We start from the raw sequence: 16,209 nt of genomic DNA, 5'->3' as shown, positions 1-16,209 counted from the left end.
GAGTGACTGCTGCCCAAATACCCAGGAGGACACGGGAAACTTAGTCTGAAACTGCAAGGAACTGTATTCTGCCAGTCCCAAGAATGGGCCTAGAAGAGGACCTGATGTTCCTGAGGAAAACAGGCCAGTGGGACCTCAGTTGTTCCTGCTGTAACTCCTTGAGCTGGGAACCCAGTTGAGTCCTGCTAGACGTCTGGTGCACAGAAACTGGGAGGTAAGGAGTGGGTCCTTTTTTAGTTTCTAAGTTTGTGATAATAGGTATGGAAGCAACAGAACACTGATATAAATTCTGATACCAGCCATGCTACCATAACAAAACCTCAAGTATGTGCAAAGTGTTTTGGAATCTGCTGGTAAACTAAGCCTGCTGGAATTTTGAGGAGAATAATAATAATTTTAAAAGCCTTGATTGCTTTAAAGACTGCTATAACTATGGACCCTAAAAGGACTGCAAGGGAGTGCTCAGAAGAAAGAAAGCCTCATGTTATTGGAACAGCAGGAAGGGAGACCCTTGTTCCACCGTGGCCGGAAGCTTAGGAAAATGGTTCCCTGCAGTCCTTTAGGAGGTAGGACCTGTCATTGGTGAGTTTACAAGTTGGTTTGAGGAGATGTCTAAGCAAAGTGTTGAAGTGAAAACTGTTTTCTTCTTTATATTTATAGTAAAATTTCAGGGTGGGGAGAGAGAGGGAGAAACTGAGGAAAGAGCTGTCAATGTGGGAAATCCTCATCCTGTACAGATGGCAAAAGGTGCTAAAAATAAGAGATAGCTGCTCTGGAGGTTAGCACAAAGAGCTGAAGGGGTGCAGCAGTACAGCCCTTTACTGCAATCTCAGGAAGATGGAAAGGTCCCAGCACTCAACACCAGGGGTTCAAGTTATGCCTGTAGGTCTTCTCAGTCCTTTCAGAGAGCCACCAGGGAGCTTCTTGGAATTATACTTCAGCCACCACAGAAGAAGCTGAAAATGGAAAACGAATGACCTCAGCAAGATGTGAGCACATGTTCTGTCTCATGAAGCATCCACAGGGGCCCACAAGGAACTGGGCTGTCTCATCAGCAGGAGAGTGGCCCATAGAACGAACAGGGACAGACCTCAGGACAGGGGAGATGCTCAGAACTATCAAGATCTCTGGCAGGAGGGGGCTGGGCAAACCAGGCGGCTACTAACACAAGCTCCCTGCTATGCAGAAGCAAGAAGACACAGTGAAGCTCCCAGAGGGCAGAGATAATCCAGGTGGGATCTTCCCGGGCCGGGGACTTAACATAGAGGAATTCCCCCATTGGATTCAATTTTCCCCACGTTTAAAGAAGAATGCCAGTAACTGTCAGTTTTCAATCCCCATGTAACAAATTAGCACAAAGGTATTGACTTAAAACAGCACAATTTTTTTGGAACCTATTGAGAGCCACAGCCAAAGTCAGAATGATGCCTGGCATATTGCCAGAGGGAATGGTTGAAAGGTGCTGCCAGCGAACCATTGAGATGATGATTTGAGTTAAGCTGTATATAATAGTTGTGGTGCTGGATTGATTGAGTTGTATATGAACCCTATGGGGGGGGGGTGATAGGCTGGCTCCAGGAATCTGCCTCAGGCACCCAACACTTTGTAGTCATGTTGCAAGGCCCTTCTTTTGGAATTCTTTTCAGAGTTTATTGGAAATTTTTGAATGGTGACACGTTTTGTTCTCTAAAGATTAATTAATTAATTTTCAGCAGTAACTACATTTCCAAAAAGCAAAGTATGGTATATAAATTTGGGCTCAAAATTAGACAAAGGTTATGAAAGGACTAGAAATCAAGTAGACATAATTTCCCATATGGCTTTTAACTGACTGTAAAGAAAACTCAAGAAGAACATTTAGAATAGTTGAAATCAGTTGTAACTTCCCATATTAACTTTGCTTTTATAATTAGTTTGACATTATCTTAAAATCTAAGTACTTTCATATCATATCAAACATTTTAGCAGATAACACTAACTTGAATCAGTTACTCTTAGTTTCTTTACCTACATTCATTGTATTCATATAACAATAATAATAATAATAATAATAATAATAATAATAATAATAATAATAAAAAATGTGTTAGGCACCATTCTGCTGCAAAGGTGTTTCTATCAAAATTTGTGTGAAATTACAAAAGGAAAGTAAGCTTTTATCTTGTAGGTTGAGTTCTGTTGCCTACTATAATAAGTAATTGCCTTTTATAATAAGGTGATTCTGTGCAGAGTTCTGTATTTGCTGTAATTCTAAATTTTTATTTACATTGTCAGAGAAGCTGACAGGTAAGAGGTAAGTTTTATGAGTTACACTTAGACCTAAAGACCTTGAACTTTACTGAAATTGTTTAGTAGCAATGAATCACAGCCCTTCATCACCTGAGTCCTTTTCATATAACCAGGACATGACTACAGCAGCAGCTGACTGTGTAGATTTCCATATAGGCTACAACCAAGAGCAATTATTAATCTCCTTACTACAAACAGCAACTCTAGAGTTAAAATGTTGACTTTCAAAAGAATGTACATGAGGCCAGAGACCTACCAGGTGACCCTATGATAGTGTACCACTCCAAACCAAAAATTTCACAGTAGGAAAACTGTGGCAGATACCTAGAGTAGAGTTGGAAGACATCAAATCCAGCATATTTTTTTCTTCTATTGATAAACTTACAGATTTTTTCTGTAATAAAAATTCTGAAGAAAGGAATTACCTTATTTTCATAGTCAATGTGTAACTGATTATGTTTTTCTGCCTCTTCTGTTAGTTTTGGAATGCCCTTTAACCCTGACTTCTGTTTATCCTTCTCTTTACAATGAATGCTATCAGAGCAGTCAGTTACTTTTGTGTTCATGGTGCATGGCACAGAGAAGGTCATGAAGAAATATTTTTGTTGGAACAAAGAAAAGAAATAAATTATCTTACTGGATTTTGCAAGCTTAAAATTAGTTTTGGAGTGAAACTTTCTGTATTAAGATTTTATTTATTGTTATAATGTTGGTGAATAAAAAAAAGCATTTCCTCCCACTGAACATTAATTCCCTTAACTATAATACTGGGGTATAATTTGACCAATCTAAAAACACTGTTGTAAAGATTAAATGAGATAATACAAATAAAGTTGATAATATAATAAGTAGGTATTATATAGTGTTCTGACTGTAAATAGCTTTATACCATTTAACTTTTATTATTTCAAAGGGATGTTATCAATCTATTAAAGAATCTAATGGAATCCCCTCATCATCCCCTCATCATTCCATAGCTTTAGCAAGCTCTTCAAACTATCTAAGCACAATTCACAATAGCTAAATTGTGGAGCCAACCCAGATGACCTTCAGTAGTTGAATGTGTAGGGAAATTTTGGTATATATGCACAATGGAATATGACTCAGCAATAAAAGGGAATAAAATCATGGCAAATAAATGTAGTTGGAGAATATAATGTTAAGTGAAGTAAGCCAATCCCTAAAAACCAAAGGCCAAGTATTTTCTTTGGTATAGGATACTGACTCATAGTGGTGATGGGTGGGGAGCATGGGAGGAATGGAGGAACTTTAGATAGGGCAAAGGGAAAGAAGAGGACGGAAGTGGGTATGGGGGTAGGAAAGACTCTGGAATGAGTTAGACATCATTACCCTAAGTTCATTTGTGAAGATACGAATGGTGTGAAAATAATTTGTGTACAATCAGAGACTTGAAAAATTGTGCTCTATATGTGTAATATAAAATGAATTGCATTCTGCCATCATATATAACAAATTAGAAAAAAATAAATTAAAAGAAAAACTACCTGTGTGCTCCATATCAAAAGTCACTCACTGACACTAGTCACATTTTCCCCCACTTACATATCATGATCCATTAGTGAAATGAAGTCTACTTATTTCATAGGGACTGATTTTATTTGGCGGGGGGAATGACTTGCCAAGGATTGAATTCAGAGGCACTTGAACACTGAGCCACATCCTCAGCCCATTTTTGTATTTTATTTAGAGACAGGGTCTCGCTGAGTTGCTTAGCACCTTGCTGTTGCTGAGGCTGTGTTTGAACTCAAGATTCTCCTGTCTCAGCCTCTGGAGCTGCTGGGATTACAGGTCTGTGCCAAGGCGCCTGTACAATAATACATTTCTGAAGACAAAATATCAACTTTGAACGTTTTGACAGATCTAATGTCTTATAAGGAACTGACAAGATTCTTAGAACACATCCTATTTTCAATAGAGTATAATTGTTAAGATTTTTTTAAAAAAAATCTTTATAATTGTATTTTTAAAAAATCCATGGGTAACTGGATGTGGTGGCATATGCCTGTAATCCCAGCTAATGGAGAGGATGAAGCAGGAGAATTGCAAGTTTGATGCCAACCTGGGCAAATTAGGAAGACCCTGTCTCTAAAAAACCGGCCAGGGATATAGCTCAGTGGTACAGAGCTTGCCTAGAATGTGCATGGCCCTACCTGGGTTTCAGCTCTAGAAATGAAAAAAGAGTCAAAATTCTATACACTACAGGCCTGTCAGCATAGTTGTGAAATTAGAAATTTACTATTGATCAAAGTGTTCTCTCTAGGAGGAAAACTGAAATATCCAATTGCATTTCTTTTGTCCTTTAGTCTGTAGCTCATTTGCTGAGCTAGAATTAACGTTTTTGTTATATGTGCCATAAGTAAAGAAATTAATAGTGAGTTAATCTAATTTCTTAATGTGCTAGAGCACCTTAACAAAAAACATGATTCCTAATCTATGAATCATGTTCTTGTATAACTATTTTCTAGTTTACATCTTGTACTAAAAGTTCAGCAGGGTCTATTAGCCACTTTAATGAAACCAGAGAGGGGAGAACATTTTCCATTAAGGGCATTGGTCATAGAGAAACTATCTGATTACATGTAAACTTGTGGATATCAGATTAACACCATCTCTTTGTTTTCCATTACTCTGTTCCAATCTCTGACTCAAGCTGTTGATGTTTTTATTGTTGTAAAAAAAATTAAAAAGTAACATCTTACTTCAATCACTTAAGTCTTTCATGACATGGTACTATCATTCCTTAGAAAACAATGTTTATACATGTGTACACCTGGTTAAAATTTTTATTCTAGGATAAAAGTAATCATGGTTATTAAAACTTCAGAGAAACCAGTAGGAAAAAAACACTAAGCAATTCTAAGACAACAGACAAAATGGACACAAACTGATTAAAAAAAAGTAAAGATTTTGGAGGAGATCGAGCAAGGTGAAGCCATTCAATAGCTTCTGAAGACGGTCATATGACAGTCTTCTGTAGGGTATATATATATCCTTATAAATAAGGGTCCAGAATTTAATAACAGCATACCTGTGTAATGTAAGGTAACACATACTTTCTTTCTTTCCTTTTTTTTTCTCCTTTGGTACTGGGGATTAAAACCACAGGCGCTTTATCTACCAAAGAGCTCATCGTTAGCCCCTTTAATTTTTTTGAGACAGCATCTCACTATATTGCTTAGGGTCTCACTAAGTTGTTGAGGATGATCTAGAACTTGTGATCCTCCTGCCTCAATCGTCTGAAGTTTCTGGAATTTCAGGCATGTGCCACAGTATCCAGCCAACATACTTTATACTTAAGGGATTTACCTAGAACAAGAATTGGATTTACATTTATAGAAAGCTTCTTCACTTGTATAGTGCTGCAGTCCGGCTGCAGCAATAAAGATGAGTCATTTAAACAAGGCTATTAGAAAATTACAGAACAGAAATAATTTCTTTATCATTGCCTTCCAATATTTTTAACTGGAAAGCAGAGTCCCAAAAACTTACAAAGGGAAGCACGTTTATAATGTGAACTCAGATTTTCCAACATGGGGCCATGTATGAATTCACTTTTCAATCTAAATAAACACAAGGCTAATATGTCCATTTTAAAAAAAATTAAGGATAACAACATGTTTTACAATGAACAAGTAACAAAGGACATTATTAATGGTAATTGAACTAACAGATGGGATGTACATGATTTCCTTGTAAGACCTAAAAACTGCCCAAGGTTCCATCCAGCTTTAGAAGAACACACCACAGCAAACTCAGCTAACTTCACAAGCACCTTACATTGATCACCTTTTGGAAGTACCAGCATGTACACCCACAGAAAAGTCATAAAGATGGTTGCTTGCTTTGGATGTCTTATATCTGAATCCTCTAAGTTAAAGCTACATAAACCTAGCAGGGGTCTCTCTCAAACTCCAGTAATAATGTAAAAAACCCCAAAAACAAAAAACAAAAAAAAAAACAGAATTTGTGGCAGTGGTGGAGAAAGATATGACTTTCTTCAGAGACACATGAAGAACAAGGGAGGCGAGGCTTAGAGCAACTGCAGATGGGGGAAGCCTAGCAGGCTGCATTGTGGCTTATTTCCTGAGACGCTTCCATGAACTCCCTATTTTTTTCATTTCTCATAATGATAATGATGCTAACTTAAAATATCTCATGATTTACACTAAAGAACAAGGTTATTTTAGAAGGTGATGAGAATTTGTTAAAACCTGAATCAGGAAACAGGTTTTATTGCAAATGGTGAAAATTCAACTACCTTAAATAAAAATAAAGAACTTAGATCAATGTTTATATATAAATAACAATTTTCTTTTCATAGACCAATGCAATTTAATAGTCTTTCTAACAGGGTATGAGAGAGTAATGCACAAAATAATAACTGTACTGAACAGGTTCAGTACTAGGAAGAGGGACAGAGTAAAACACCCTAAAAAGAAATTTGGAGTAGTCCTGGGCAGAGAAGGGGAAAATAAAATAGAAATAGGCTCTTTTTGATTTTGTCTTGTGTCAAAAGAAAAAATAATGAAATCTCTCAGGTTTTTATTTCACTCCACAATTTCAGTTCCAGTTAAAATGATACAGAAGTACTTTGTTATAGGGGTTGAAAGCTTTTCATTTGACTATAAATGAGAATTATAAACATGAGAATTATAAACATCAAATACAGAACACCAAATATCTCAAGCATACTGTATGTATAGGGTTTCAACTATATTGGGTAATGTTATCTCTCTTAAATTGGGTTCTGGACCCACAGAAGTTTATACTATTTTTGATAATTTTTCATATTCTGATATTTTATAGAATATTTTTCAATAGAAGCAATATAAAATTTTATATTTCCTCACATGATATTATTATAACTGTAATATAGTCCTCTTTATCTAATTATCCTAGAGATTTTTGGCAAACATTTTGTAGAAGGCAATAATTATATCTATAAAACTATAAACATCCATTACTAGTTAGAAAAATCAGAAGAATAAATGTCTACCAACTCTTCTAAATCCAATAGCTGTCTAAGTGAATTGATTTTATTAGGGGCTCTTAATCCACCAGAGTACTATGTTTGGAAAACCAATAAATAGTTTTGAAGTGAAAAAAAATAATTATATTCTATTTACAAGCATAACACATGGTTGCCCTAACAACCTCATAAGGATAATAAATCTTAAGGTTTGAACTTCAGCATGATAATATTGAATTCATATGCTTATAGTCACACTGAACTTGAGCTAAGAAAAAGAAACAGAGCACATAACCTTTTATATCAAAAAGCAGGTGTCTGCGCCTACTAGAAGAGAAAGTAGGCCCCAAACTCCATTAGTCAGCGTAGGAACCAATTCCTCAACAAGACTCCTAAACTGCAAGAAGTAAAATCAAGAATCAATAAATGGGATAAAATCAAACTGAAAATCTTCTCCACAGCAAAGGAAACAATCAAGAACATGAAGAGAGAGCCTGTAGAATCAGAGAAAATCTTTGCCACATGCCTCAGATAGAGCATTAATCTCCAGGATATATAAAGAACTCAAAAAACTTGCAACAACAACAACAACAGCAACAAAAACCCCACAGACAACCCAATCAATAAATGGGCAAGGGCACTGCATAGGCACTTCACAGAAGAAGAAATACTATTGGCCAACAAATATATGGAAAATGTTCAACACCTCTAGCAGTTAGAGAAATGTAAATTAAAACTGCACTGAGAGTTCATCTCACTCCAGTTAGAATGGCAGTTATCAAGAATACATGTAACCATAAGTGTTGGTGAGGATGTGAGTAAAAAAGCACACTCATACATTTCTGGTGGGACTACAAATTGGTGCAACCACTCTGAAAAGCAGTATGAAGATTCCTCAGAAAACTTGGAATGAAATCACTATTTGACCCAGTTATCCCATTCCTTGGTTTATATCCAAAGGATTTAAAATCAGCATACTAAAGTGACACAGCCACATCAATGTTTATAGCAGCTCAATTCACAATAGCTAAGCTATGGAACCAACCTAGGTGCCCTTCAACAGATGAATGGATAAAGAAAATGTACTATATATACACAATGAAATAATATTTAGCCATAAAGAAGAATGAAATCATGGCATTTGCAGTTAAATGAATGGAACTGGAGACTATCATGCTAAGTGAAATAAGCCAATCCCCCCAAAAGCAAAGGCTAATTGTTCTCTCTGGTATAAGGATGCTAATTCATGTTAGGAGCAGGGCAGGGAAGAATGGAAGTTCACTGGATTAGACAAAGCAGAATGAAGGGAATAGGGGGAATTGGGAATAGAAAAGACAGTAGAATGAATCCAACATAACTTTCCTATGTTCATATGAGAATACACGACTAGTATAATTCCATATCATGTACAACCACAAGAATTGGAAGTTATACTCCATGCTTGTATAGTACATCAAAATACATTCTACTGTCATGTATAACTAAAAAGACCAAAAAATTAAAAAAAATAATCTGAAGTTTATATTCACATCCATGACAAAGGGAAACAGAAGACATTGTCCAGTTTCAGCCTGCATTTCTCTGGAGTGCACTGTTTATGAAAATTTAAAAAAAAATAGCACAAAAAAGAATAAAGAGCAGGTATCAGATTTTTAAAAAAGGACAGTGATTTTAGGTACATCAATAAAGTGTTCAGGAGCTTCTAAAAACAACCTGAGACAATATTATATTTCATGGACTCCTAGCAAAGTATCTATTCCAAAGATATCCTCATTTTTCAGATAAGATCAATGAAGCACAGATACAATGATTTCCCCCAAATGACCCTGCTCATTAGTAGTAGAGGGAAGACTGAAACAAATATTTCCACTTTAGGCTAAGAGTAGCTAAAAGCCAGACCCTGTTCTTGCAAAGAATGCTTTAAAAATTCTTCCACAATATTGTGGAAAATGATCAATTACATTGGGACATTTTGTTGAAAAATAAGAGAGCAGATACCTTTTGGTTTGGCGGGTACTGGGAATTGAACTCAGGGGCACTCAACCACTGAGCCACATCCCCAGCCATATATTGTATTTTATTTAGAGTCAGGGTCTCACTGAGTTGCTTAGCACTTCACTTTTGCTGAGGTTGGCTTTGAAATCACAATCTTTCTGCCTCAGCCTCTCGAGCCACTGGGATTACAGGAGTGCACCACCACACTCAATGAGGGCAGATACGTCTTATAGGTGGAGGTAGGAATTATCTTGTCCTTGGAATTAGTTTAAGAGAAATGTACAGCATTGCTGATAAATTAAGTTTTAAAAGTGTCCCTATATTTTAATATATAAGTTAAGATTTTGAAAACATAGTAGGTACACTAGAAATTTGTGTATTCTCTTTCTATCCATAAGCAGTTATTGGCTTAAGAGGAAAAGGGAACAATTCTGGTTCTAAAACTTAACCATAACACTGAGGCCACTGGTTCTAAAATTTAGCCATAACACTGAGGCCACTTCTTATGTGTAAGCCACTTATATTGGAGAAAACCAGTCACATTGTGGCCTGAATACACTGTCTGAGCAAGGTTTCTCCAGCCAAGAAACATGCTTCTCTTTGCATTTAGGAGGAGAGAGAGAGAGAGAGAGAGAGAGAGAGAGAGAGAGAGAGAGAGAGAGAGAGAGAGAGATTTTGTACACATTAATAATAAATACTTTACTGGTTAAAAATAGTGGTAGTAAAAAATGACACGTAGAAGTGTAAATCTACCAAAGTTAGATCACATTAGTGAGGCTGAAAAAATGATTTAAAGAGGTATAAAATAGAAAAATATTTAAAATTAGTTTGTCTTTCAAACTAAAAAAGGAACTTGTACATAAAAAGTACACATACTCATTTAACCACTAAACCTCAATAGAAAACATGACCAACAGATTAGTCACTTGGAAGACAGGACCTCAGACAATGAAGACAAAATATATAATCTCAAAAAGAATGTATATCACACAGTGAAGATGGTAATAAGCCATGAGCAGAACATTCAAGAAATATGGGATAACATAAAAAGACCAAATTTAAGAGTTATTGTGATAAAGGCATAGAGTTCCAAACCAAAGGGATGAACAATCTATTCAATGAAATAATAGCAGAAAATTTTCCAAACACGAAGAATGAATTGGAAAACCAAATAGTATAAGAGACTTACAGGACACCAGATGTACAAAATCACAACAGATCCACACCAAGGCACATTATAATGAAAATGTCTAGCATACAGAATAAGGAGAGAATTTTAAAAGCCACAAAAGAAAAAAATCAGATTACATATAGAGGGAAATAGTTTGGATTAGAAGGGCAAGGAGGCACTAGCAGGAAGATGTATTGGTCAAGGGTTTGTTATGGTGTTAGGTATGCAGTAAACAGGATGTGGACCTCCTTGGGAATGGAGAAGATGGAAAACAGAATGGATGAAGGACTAAGACTAGTGTAAAAATGGCTCTAAAGCTTCTACTCCAAGAAATACAAAGACTCATGGTGTCATTAACAGAAACTGGTTAGTCAAGAAAGGGGATCATTTGGTAGGTGGGCAGAGTAACCAGCACAATCATGGGCATTGGTGGAAATCGATGGGCAATGGTGCACCTATAGGGAACTGGTCTTACAAGTACACCAAGATCAGATCCCAAAATGACAGAATTGGAATCCTGATGTGAGGAACACAGAGGGAGTCATTAATAAAATATCAGATACTTCAGAATATCAAAAACTGGGGTGTGGACAGAGAAATTGGACACACCAACACAGAACAGCACCATGAAGGAAAATGGAAGTAGAGTCTGAAGAAAAAGAATTTTAAAAGGAAGGTGGTTTGGTACAAATGTCACAGAAAAGTCAAGAATGACAAATATGATGGGCTTTATCTAGAGGTCACCATTGATCTTTGTAAGAGAAGTTGCAACAGAATGACGGACTCAAGTGCAGGAGTCTAAATCTGAAGAGGAGGAGTAAGAAGCAAAGGTGGTGGAGCCATCTAGTTTATTTTTGACTTAATGGAAGGAAAAGAATTGAATGGTAGCAGTTGTAAGAAATACTTACAGGGGGGTTATGCGGTGCTAAGCACTGTTTTAAGCATAGGCTATGTAGGTCATTTGCTCTGTTCAGGAACTCTATGAAGCAGATATCAGCTCATTTTATAGATGGGAAAACCAAGGCACAGGGAAATGAAATAACTTGTTCTAGGTCATGCATTTAGTAAATAAGAGCCACAGAGCGCCCTCTTTAAGCAAAGAAGTAAAAGTCAACCAAATTAACACAAATTTTATACTTGATAAGGCTTAGAAATGTCTGAAGGTAGAAGGAAAAAAAAAAGAGAAAGAGAGATTTCAAATTCCTATGAAGTGAAGATTACTGAGGCCAGATACAGAAATGGGCTCAAGATGACAGGGAGCAGGTGTTCTTAAAGGAATGGAGTGCTCTGAGATTAAAGGGGTATGGGAGCTCATGCTGGTGTATGCTATATGGCATCCATCATTGTTCTCCTTGTGTCTCAGGGCAGGGAGCAGTCACTTGCCTGTAAGGCTTCATGGAGGTTGCCATTGTAGTCTATGATTTCAGTGGCTCCTTGATCTCCTTTTTGCCCAGGTGGACCCTATAACAAAAATGAATTGAGGAAACACCATGGGAGTTAGGCTGGTGTACAGGAGTATAGAAAACGCAGAAGCAAGGCTGGGGTTGTGGCTCAGTGGTAGAATGCTTGCCTAGCACATATAAGGGCCTGGGTTCGATCCTCAGCACCACATAAATATAAATAAAATAAAGGTATTTCATCCAACTAAAACTAAAAAATAAATATTAAAAAAAAACACAGAAGCAATATCTTGTGACTCTCTCTGACCATTGCTTCCTTGCCAGGACCCAAGTGCAAACCACTTCTAACTTCTTGTCTGTGGTAGGTAAAAGATTTTTGAAAGACCTATGATTTAAACTCTGAAATCATCTTCTGAACATTATAAAATACAGGCTAATCTGATGTGATTTACAAAATTTTATTAGCTTTATTCACATTTATTTTAAAAACTCCTATCTGCTTTCCACTCATCTATACCTGATAGATTATACCTTCTCATTTCTTAAGAAGATAGAATAATGTTCTATAGGAAATGCTTGGCTTTCCTAGTTGGAATAGAATCCCATGAAAACGAAGCCAAATAAGGAACAAAAAGAGATTTCTACTTGACTCATTATATCTGCTACATAATTTCCATTAGTCATGTCCTAATTCCCTGCCTGTTTTAAAAAATACTCTAAACAAATGGGCTATTGCTCTCTTTATGATCAGGTTAATTGAAACATGGGAAATTCTATTAGCTGTATAGCTGTGGGCTTGCTATTACTCCTTTGGCAGAGGGAAAGTGTTTTCCACCTTCTCAATAAAGCTTATTGCAACATGCTAGAATGCCCACACTCACTGCTTGTGCTAGAATGTCCACACTCATTGCTCCTGGAAACAAAAGTCAAAAATAAAGAGAAGGGGGCATGGAAGGCAGCAGGAATATTTAGAGTGGCCCTTCTCCAATGCTATTATTGGGCATTATTAGTCCAGATGGCACTCATAAGGTCACATACACACATACTACATCAAGTCTGAGTTTGTAGGGGACAAAAAAGTTGATATGAGAGGGTTCACTTACCCTTGGTCCCAGAGCTCCAGAGTCTCCTTTGTCACCACGGTCACCCCTTCCCAATTAAAAAAGAAAAAAGTTAATTAGTAGTAGGACCAATGGTTAGAAATTTCTCAAGTCTAAGGATGTATTTATACCATAGTGCATCCCTTTAAATATAAACTTCTGATGTGGAAAACAATAATAATCACCACCAATGCACCAGTGCAAATGCTTTTTTTTTTTAAGATGCACCTTGCAGGGCTGGGGTTGTAGCTCAGTGGCAAACTAATCTTCAGCACCACATAAAATAAATAAATAAAGATATTGTGTGCATCTACAATTTAAAATATTTTAAAAATAAAAACATGCACCTTACAGGTAATCACAACTTCCCTTTCAGATAATTATTGTCTTGGAACAGTAGTATAGTTTATATAGTAACTCTGCTAGATGGAATCTACATAAACAAAGCAAGTGGTTTCTAAAGCACCCAAAGTCATACTAACTGAGTTATATTCTTTTTAGTTAGAGGGATTTGGGGCAAAGGGGAAAAAAGTCAAACAGTTATGTTGCCTGTTTTCAGAGAAGAAACATATAGATAATTGTGACAGAGAGGAACAGAGAGCTCATTATAGGGAGAATTATCAAGGTAGGGTCACAGACTACACCTCCTTTTGATGGTGGAGATCTAAGGCAAAGTTCATCTGTAGGTATAGGCATTTTAACCCTTGGTGCTGAAGTGGACAGAAGCCAGTGGGAACAGGTTGGCAGGGATGAAGGTCAGGGGCAGGGCAGTGCTTTCTCCCCGTCCCCCTTCAATCCAATATAAAAATCTCTGAAATTTTATTTATGATGTCAGAACTCCACTTGGGAAGACACTATGAATAGTCTAAGCCCTCAAAATTAGTCCAAACTGTAACTTTGGAAAAAACATTTCAAACTGTATGGATTTGAAGGTTCTTGAAAACAGCTTAAATTTAGAGACCTTTTCCTACATGGAATTCAAAACATTTTTGTCTTTCTACCTATCTCTATGAAATGGGTAAGAAAGGTAAGAAAGGAAAAGGATTATAAATTTACCCATCCACATAATGCTAATAACATCATTCATAATAATGTAATTTGTGTGAATGGAGAATTAATAATCTTTAATCTCTGCTTTCTTCATTTTGTACCCATTTTTCCATGTTATCAGCCAGTGGTACTTTAATTAACTGTTAATGACTCTGCCAACAGCACATATGTTCTTGCAGACAAGATAATGAACATGACAAAGAAAAGCAATTTAATTGGTGGGCAAATTTTAATGCAATGAAGGAAGTCACCTTATTTAAAGGCAAATTATAACTTGAATATTTATCATAAATATAGGCAGGAAGTGAAAAGTAAGATTATATGATTAAGTACTTTTCCCCCCAAAGAAGTGCTAAAAATAAAAGAAAATATAACTTATCAAAGAAAGACCTACAGCACAAGAACATACAAAAACAAAAAGATAAAATAATTTTTTGATATTATCATAGGGACAAAATTATTGCAATCTCTGTGTGTGAAATATTTTAATCTAAAACATGATTCTCCATGGAAAAGGCAAAAAGGACAGATCATGAGGCCTCAAGTTACATTAAAATGTTACCCAGTTACTGACCTTGGACCCCTTTGGGCCTCTAGTTCCTGATTCACCTTGTTTCCCCTATGACAGGAAAAGATGAAGATGAAAAGAGAAAATGACAGAGGAGATAAGAACAGGAAAAGGAAATTAGCAGTGACTCAGAATAACGAGGAAACAGGGAAACACTTTATTTTAACAGCTTCAATATGTATATGGCTGGTGAATACAATACTAAGCACACATATTATCACCGTATCATTAGTTCGCTCCCTGGTTTTTCCATCAGCCTTCATTCCATTATTACTCTGAAAACAGCCCTCCCCCATCAGTGGATGGGAAGAGTACTGTAAGTAATTCTCATTAGTCTCAACAATGCTCGTTTGCATAAATTTCCTTTTCATCAGAGAGTAAATCGTTTCCCATAGCTCTCAGATAGGTTATTAAAATAAAGTGTGGCCACATTAGTTTGCAGGAAGTTTAGATGAATCAAGATTGAACAGGTAAACAAATCCTTAGCTCTAATATTTTCAAGGTTTTACACTCCATCAAGTTACCATGGAAATGAACACAGCACTTACCAACAGAGATTTTTCTCAGTAGGTTTTAATACACATCAAGGGATAACAGGTTAATATGACAGTATTCTCCCTTTACACTTGAATGTGTCATTAAATTTGTTCACTGAACTGAACAGAGTAAACAGGGAAAGTTGAATTATAAAATCCCTTTTGAAAACAAGCAATCAGTATACATTTCAATAAGTTATTTCTAATTTTAGCTGTTTTAATACCTGTTGAGGAATTTTCTACAAAATGTTCTACAGGCAAGTGGCAGGCATTCCTAAATCAAAGAGTATTCTCTTTCAATGTAAGCATAACTGACCTTTGGTCCAGGGGCTCCAGGATCCCCTCGCTCACCTCTTCCAGGAGGCCCTGCCTCCCCACGTTCACCCTGTAACAAAATAGAAGACAGGTAAATGACACGCCCAGATGGGTCAGTGTGGATACTAAATAAATTGAATAAAATAAAAATGAGCAGAGAGTCACCATTTACTTAACTATGTACTCAGCACTGTTCTCATCTCCTAACTGAATTATCTCATTTAATAATAAAAAACAATCGTGCTGGTTAATTTAAGTGTCTGGATTAAGGAATACCTAGAGATCTGGTAAAGCATTATTTCTGGGTGAGTCTGAGAAGGTTTCCAGAGGAGATTGGCATATAAGTCAGTGGACAGAGGGGGAAAGATCTACCTTCCATGTGGATGGCCATCATCAACTTGGCTGGGGGCTAGGCAAAACAAAAAGGCAAAATCTCCCGCTACCCCTCCTAGACCAAGGACACCCTTCTTTTCTTGCCCTTGGACATCAGAACTCCAGAGTTCAGCCTTCAGACTCCAGGGTATGTACCAGTATTCTCTGTGTTCTCAGGCCTGGAGCCTTAAAGAATCAAACAGTCAGCTGCCCTGGTTCTAAAGCACTTGGACTTGGACTGGGTCACAAGAATTGGCCTTTCTGGACTCCCTCCTGCCTGCTGATGGCCTATTGTGGGACTTCTTAGCCTCCTTATTACAGTAGTCCATTCCCCTAATAAATTCCTATCCCTCCATCTATCTTGGTTCTGTCTCTCGGGAGAACTCCAAACTAACATACAATTATGCAGCATTTCCATTACAT

At 36.7% G+C, this 16,209-nt stretch overlaps 1 long non-coding RNA gene across 2 annotated transcripts in view; it reads right to left on the bottom strand.

Moving 5' to 3' along the window:
• Positions 1-11,827: 11,827 nt before the first annotated feature.
• LOC144373817 (uncharacterized) overlaps positions 11,828-16,209 on the bottom strand; it is a 59,562-nt gene continuing 55,180 nt past the window's right edge. Inside the window, exons 9-12 of one of the 2 annotated variants that reach the window (XR_013433363.1) lie at positions 15,416-15,484; positions 14,570-14,614; positions 12,949-12,994; positions 11,828-11,906 (exon numbers count right to left, since the gene is read on the bottom strand). This is a non-coding gene — a long non-coding RNA (uncharacterized LOC144373817). The remainder of the gene's footprint in view (positions 11,907-12,948; positions 12,995-14,569; positions 14,615-15,415; positions 15,485-16,209) is intronic. The other variant, XR_013433364.1, reaches the window with a different exon arrangement.

The sequence above is a fragment of the Ictidomys tridecemlineatus genome, unplaced genomic scaffold, assembly GCF_052094955.1.
Source record: "Ictidomys tridecemlineatus isolate mIctTri1 unplaced genomic scaffold, mIctTri1.hap1 Scaffold_50, whole genome shotgun sequence".
NCBI lineage: Eukaryota > Metazoa > Chordata > Mammalia > Rodentia > Sciuridae > Ictidomys > Ictidomys tridecemlineatus.
Note: the sequence above shows the minus strand (reverse complement) of the source record. Positions and strands in the feature narration are given on the sequence as shown.